This window comes from Xyrauchen texanus, chromosome 34, assembly GCF_025860055.1.
Source record: "Xyrauchen texanus isolate HMW12.3.18 chromosome 34, RBS_HiC_50CHRs, whole genome shotgun sequence".
In the NCBI taxonomy this organism is placed as follows: Eukaryota; Metazoa; Chordata; class Actinopteri; order Cypriniformes; family Catostomidae; genus Xyrauchen; species Xyrauchen texanus.
In genome coordinates, this window is record NC_068309.1 from 2,247,160 (window position 1) to 2,254,330 (window position 7,171).

Genomic DNA, 7,171 nt, shown 5'->3' on the forward strand with positions numbered 1-7,171 from the left:
AGAAATGAATAAATAACTATTCCTTTAATGTAATTCAATCATTTAAATATGAATCCTGACATTAATGTCCAGATTTACATGGAGAACTGAAAAACATTTGTCTGTATTTAATCCGATATGAAGGTTTTTATAAAAGAATTAAAGATAAAAGTGTTTTAATTACCTTGAATAAATGAGTGAAGTGCAGAAACATTCACATCATCTGTTGTGTAGAAGAATCCTGATCTATTATATATATATATTGACACGACTCGAGCACAAAAACACAGAGTAGAAAGTCAAACCATGAACATCTTCTGTCGTACAGGATACTGATCTATATATAGATATTGACACGACTGAGCAGAAATGTCGAATCATGAACTATCTATCTACCCACTCATGACTACATCCCACATATGTTATCTAGTTCACAGTACTTTTTTTATAGTGCTGACCTTTACCATTTACTCCCACATAATCCCCGAGACACACGCTGTCACGTTCCCGTTGTCTGCCCTGTGTTCTGTGTCACTAGTCTAGTGTCTAAACTACACTTCCCAGGATCCCCGGCCCTAATCACTGCCAGCCCTGTGTCATTGTGCTCACCTGATTGTAGTTTGTCTTCATCATGTCTCCAGTGTATTTAAACCCTGTTTGTTCGCCATTCCCCTGTCGATCGTTGAATGAATGTTAGTGAATTATGTTTGATGTTGTCACCGTGCTATTCCTGGTCTGTGTTCCCTGCCCGAGTTCTTTGTTTATGTTTATTTCCCCATCGTGGGTTTTCCTTTGAGTTTGTTTGTTCAGTTAAATGAAAGTTAAAACTGCGTTTGGATCCGCACCACCTCGTCTGCCTTTCACTCCAGCCTCAGTCATAACACACACAATGTGTGTCACACAGATTCCCAATGAGTCAGTGGTATTTTTTGGTGTATTCAGTTTCTTCTGCTATTTGTTAGTTTGATGTTATCAACATTATAACTGTCAGAAAACATGATAATCACTCTTTTCGCGACAGCTCGAACAAACACGTCACGCGGCCACTGCTCATCACGAGCTCATCACAATGCGCATGCGCGACACACATCCGGTTCAGTCGCGCGAGTCGCGCGTCTGCTTTGCATTGGTCCAGCTGTGCGGTTGAGCAGATAACAGCTGCTTTAGAACAATATCGTACTTGCCCGGTATAAATATATAGTTAACGATGAGATTATCAAGATGACATATTCAAGATAAGATATTCAAACCAGCATCATTAAAGGTCACGCAGTCATTGTTTTCCTCATTACAAATGTTTACTCAATGAAATCAAGTAATTTTAAAATATTCAGTATGTATAAAAGCATCAGTCACATGAGAGGAAGACTTCTAAAAGTTGTTTTATTCTGCATGAACAGGGTCTGACTGTCTGTCTGTTTGTCTCTATATCTTTTTCTTTCGTTTTGGATGACGGGCACAGGGATTTTCAGGGAATTTTTAAAATGTCAAAAATGTTGCAGACCACTGCTGAACATCCCAGCTGAAAAGACCATCTAAAGGTGATTGGCTGGTTTTAGTTGGTAGCTAGTCAGCACGTTTCAAAGTGGTTTTGAACACATTTTAGCTGGTCAGGCTGGGAGACCAGCTAAGAACAGACTGCCAGCAAAGGACAGCTAAAACCAGCCAAACAGCTTATGCTGGTTTTAACTGGTCTTTTCAGCAGGGCATCATTTAATAATTATTTCAATGGTTTTGAAATGTAAATATCATGACGTACATACAATAATATAATAGCCTACATCCATGTTTTTATAGGCATAAAACGCAACACTCAATTTGATACAATATGTAACGTGGGTCCCGGCCCCATCTCTCTACCCACCAAGGGGTCTTTGGACTGAAAATGGTTGAAGATGCCTGTGCTAAACACTAACACTGATCCACTCTTTATAAACATGTTTATTTTAATCAGCTGAGCGCATCACCCACATCAAACTCCCTGACCTGCAGTCCATCTGCTGCCAAAGATCACTAATTTATTGGACCGGGATTTCCAAATGATGTATAAATGTGTGTGATTTGTGTTTCTTCATATTGACGTGCAGTTTGGACTCTCATACATTCGGTGTATTTGATCTCTGCAGCAGTTTGGTGTTCACGTGTTCTTACGGGATTATTCTGACAGAGAGCGACACACTAAGTGTGATTGACTGCAGACTCGTTAGACTGATATCTCATCTGTCACGTCATCAAACACCGTTCAACACCGTCTCAATCGTGACGACAGCCTCGTTTCACGGCCTTCTTTAACATATTCTGGAGGATGCATCGGGTGTATCATTAGTGGATCACCCACAATCCTTTGCACATGTCCCAGATTATTTAAAAAAGGACAGAAAATGAGTCACGTGACTGTGGAGACAGAAACATTTAATGACGCTGCTTACTTATTTCTTTTAATTTTATATACATTTACTATTATTTATTTATTGAAGATTTACACATTTCACATTTATATAAAAAATATGATGCATTTTAAATATAAATGTAATGTATTAAATGTATTAAACACAATATAGTCACACTAGTTAAAGACAGTTTGTGGTTTGAAATTCAGACTTTGATTTTCAGTTCCACATTTTAAACACACAGTCTGAATTCATGCAGATGTTCTTTAGATAAAAACTAATATCTGAAAGATTCACATTTGGTCACGTGATTGTGTGAATCTAGTGTTTTTCTATCATAATTATCGTGTTTCAAGAATGTGACCTCTCAAAGACTATAACACTGATTTATGATTAAGAGAAAAAAACTGATCTGTGAACAGTCACGAATCATCAAGATCTGTTTGAGCTACAGTGACCTGTGAAGATGTTCAGTTTTTAGATTTATAAGATGATTTATTATTATTAAACTCAAAGGATTGTGGGTAGAGCAGTAACACATTCAAACATGACTAAATGTGCAAGTTTGCAGAAATCAGACTGATCAAGATAAGAATGTTTCAGTCTTCTTTCAGTTCAACTTTAGAAGCAGTTTGCCATAAAATTTAATTCAGTCTTCAATAATTTAATTGCAGAACAGAGGAAGAATAACATGCAACATTATTTACATGTCTATGACAGCACAGAGCGGGTTTATGGCCAATCAAAGTCTGAATTTAAACTGCAAACTATCTTTATCACGGTGCTGATGATGATACTGTGAAGAGCTGATGATGAAGAGCTGATGATGATGATACTGTGAAGAGCTGATGATGATGATACTGTGAAGAGCTGATGATGAAGAGCTGATGATGATGATACTGTGAAGAGCTGATGATGAAGAGCTGATGATGATGATACTGTGAAGAGCTGATGATGAAGAGCTGATGATGATGATACTATGAAGAGCTGATGATGAAGAGCTGATGATGATACTATGAAGAGCTGATGATGATACGATGAAGAGCTGATGATGAAGAGCTGATGATGATGATACTGTGAAGAGCTGATGATGAAGAGCTGATGATGAAGAGCTGATGATGATGATACTGTGAAGAGCTGATGATGATGATACTGTGAAGAGCTGATGATGAAGAGCTGATGATGATGATAATGTGAAGAGCTGATGATGAAGAGCTGATGATGATACTGTGAAGAGCTGATGATGATACTGTGAAGTGCTGATGATGATACTGTGAAGTGCTGATGATGATACTGTGAAGAGCTGATGATGATGATACTGTGAAGAGCTGATGATGAAGAGCTGATGATGATGATACTGTGAAGAGCTGATGATGATGATACTGTGAAGAGCTGATGATGAAGAGCTGATGATGATGATACTGTGAAGAGCTGATGATGATACTGTGAAGAGCTGATGATGATACTGTGAAGAGCTGATGATACTGTGAAGAGCTGATGATGAAGAGCTGATGATACTGTGAAGAGCTGATGATGATACTGTGAAGAGCTGATGATGATAATGTGAAGAGCGGATGACGAAGAGCTAATGATGATACTGTGAAGAGCTGATGACGAAGAGCTGATGATGATACTATGAAGAGCTGATGATGATGCTGTGAAGAGCTGATGATGATACTATGAAGAGCTGATGATGATGCTGTGAAGAGCTGATGATGATGCTGTGAAGAGCTGATGATGATACTGTGAAGAGCTGATGATGATACTGTGAAGTGCTGATGATGATACTGTGAAGTGCTGATGATGATACTGTGAAGAGCTGATGATGAAGAGCTGATGATGATACTGTGAAGAGCTGATGATGAAGAGCTGATGATGATACTGTGAAGAGCTGATGATGAAGAGCTGATGATTATACTGTGAAGAGCTGATGATGATGATAATGTGAAGAGCTGATGATGATAATGTGAAGAGCTGATGATGATACTGTGAAGAGCTGATGATGATGATACTGTGAAGAGCTGATGATGATGATACTGTGAAGAGCTGATGATGATGACTGTGAAGAGCTGATGATGATGATAACACTGTGAAGAGCTGATGATGATGATAATACTGTGAAGAGCTGATGATGATGATGATACTGTGAAGAGCTGATGATGAAGAGCTGATGATGATAATGTGAAGAGCTGATGATGATAATGTGAAGAGCTGATGATGATAATGTGAAGAGCTGATGATGAAGAGCTGATGATGATACTGTGAAGAGCTGATGATGATAATGTGAAGAGCTTATGATGAAGAGCTGATGATGATACTGTGAAGAGCTGATGATGATAATGTGAAGAGCTGATGATGAAGAGCTGATGATGATACTGTGAAGAGCTGATGATGATACTGTGAAGAGCTGATGATGAAGAGCTGATGATGATACTGTGAAGAGTTGATGATGATACTGTGAAGAGCTGATGATGAAGAGCTGACGATGATACTGTGAAGAGCTGATGATGATACTGTGAAGAGCTGATGATGAAGAGCTGATGATGATACTGTGAAGAGCTGATGATAAAGAGCTGATGATGATACTGTGAAGAGCTGATGATGAAGAGCTGATGATGATGATACTGTGAAGAGCTGATGATGATGATACTGTGAGGAGCTGATGATGATGATACTGTGAAGAGCTGAGAATGATACTGTGAAGAGCTGATGATGATACTGTGAAGAGTTGATGATGATACTGTGAAGGGCTGATGATGAAGAGCTGACGATGATACTGTGAAGAGCTGATGATGATACTGTGAAGAGCTGATGATACTGTGAAGAGCTGATGATGATACTGTGAAGAGCTGATGATACTGTGAAGAGCTGATGATGATACTGTGAAGAGCTGATGATGATGATACTGTGAAGAGCTGAGAATGATACTGTGAAGAGCTGATGATGATACTGTGAAGAGTTGATGATGATACTGTGAAGGGCTGATGATGAAGAGCTGACGATGATACTGTGAAGAGGTGATGATACTGTGAAGAGCTGATGATGATACTGTGAAGAGCTGATGATGATACTGTGAAGAGCTGATGATGAAGCGCTGATGATGATACTGTGAAGAGCTGATGATGATACTGTGAAGAGCTGATGATGATACTGTGAAGAGCTGATGATGATATTGTGAAGAGCTGATGATGATACTGTGAAGAGCTGATGATGATATTGTGAAGAATATCAGCCTGTCTTCCATCTACACAATGATTTCATTCATTAAATGAAGGTACAGAGTTTATTTTTGCTCTTTTGAGTGAAGCGATCTATTTTTTGTGGTCACAATGATCCAAGCGAAACAAACACATCATTTTCAAAACATGCTCTAACTTTTAAAAGTCTACCTTTGACAGTTTCCTCAGTATCATAAGAAATAGGACTAAAACATTTTCTAAACAGAATGTCAACTCCTCCAGATATTGAAGTGTGATGACTCAACACAGAGATACCATCAAACTCAATCACCCAATCAGCAGCATTATTCCATCACTGTGTGTTTCTTGCAAAATAATAACATCAAGGTTCTTCTGTTTAATTACTTCATTCAAGCTAGCTCTTTTTCTAACATCTCTGGCACCATTCACAATCAAAACCGTCAGGCGCACTTCACTCGTGGCAAAATAAACAGAAATAAATACAACCCACAAACCCACAACAGACCATTAGAATCCTATCCTTTGTATTTTAAATTATTGTTCAAACCCTTGTCTAAATTACTCACAATTTTCTTCAAACGGTACACTTCTTTATTATTGAAACCACCCTCTGTCATTAGACTTCTTGAGATCAGGAAAATATTCATGTACACATACACCTCTCTTATTTTCAGTTGATCTGAGAAACAGCTTGATGGCATCAACATCATAGCTTCAACTAGAAGAATCAATCTGAGATAGCATCACACTAGATTCAGAAGACCCGCTGTCACTTTCTGTTCCCTGATCCTCAATAGCTTGCAACTTTTTTGGGAAGCATTGAGTAATGAAATATGTCACTCTTCTTCCTTTTCTGTGGCACTTTGAACATTTTGCTCTGTCTCTGTATCAACACAATCCACCTCATATCCACTCCGCAACACTGGCAAAACATATTCTCTGAAACTTCACATACAGAAAACTGCACCCTGTTCACTGAATCCTCTGTCATCATTAACAGTTGTTTCAATGTGTGCCGTACCTGAGTGCACTTCATGCGTCGATGTTGAACCAGCCTCAGCGAAACCAGCAGCGTCCGGACTCTTGCCGGGGGGCTTCTTCCCCATGACCGGCTCCGCAGTGTTGGGGAGTAGCTAACAACATGTAGCGAAAAGGTTTCTTTAATACAAAGATACCTGTATATATTACTGAACCGGCAGAGTTGCGTTCACAATGTGTAAGAGCGAACTGTTCCGTGGAAATAAAGCGAAACTCACAAGATGATCGGAGATCATGTTCAGCATTATCATAGACTACATTATTCTTCCAAACAGTTTTCAGTTGAATGAAACTGAGAAAAAGGACTGATAACTCTTTACATGCACTTGATTCACGAGACAGGGTCCCGTTGCAGGTCTATGAACAAACATTAATCAGACACGGGCATTGGCGGCTTCTCTTTTGTCTGTTCTTAAAAATATATAAAGTTTGTTTCTTCCAGCGTGTCTTTTTGACTTACAGCATTTCTTGTCATGTGTCACTCCGAGACATCTTACAGGTCGCCCACCTGTTGCGGGTAGATGAGTAAAATGACTTATGCATGAAATACATTTCGACGAGGAA

At 38.9% G+C, this 7,171-nt stretch overlaps 1 long non-coding RNA gene across 3 annotated transcripts in view; it reads right to left on the bottom strand.

Annotated features, from left to right (window-relative positions):
- The window catches only part of LOC127627853 (uncharacterized), a 6,274-nt gene extending 5,265 nt beyond the window's left edge, over window positions 1–1,009 (bottom strand). The window contains exon 1 of one of the 3 annotated variants that reach the window (XR_007968579.1): window positions 589–1,009. This is a non-coding gene — a long non-coding RNA (uncharacterized LOC127627853). Of the gene's footprint in view, window positions 1–163; window positions 302–588 lie in introns of those variants that run through there. The other 2 variants (XR_007968581.1, XR_007968580.1) reach the window with 2 other exon arrangements.
- Window positions 1,010–7,171: the final 6,162 nt, after the last annotated feature.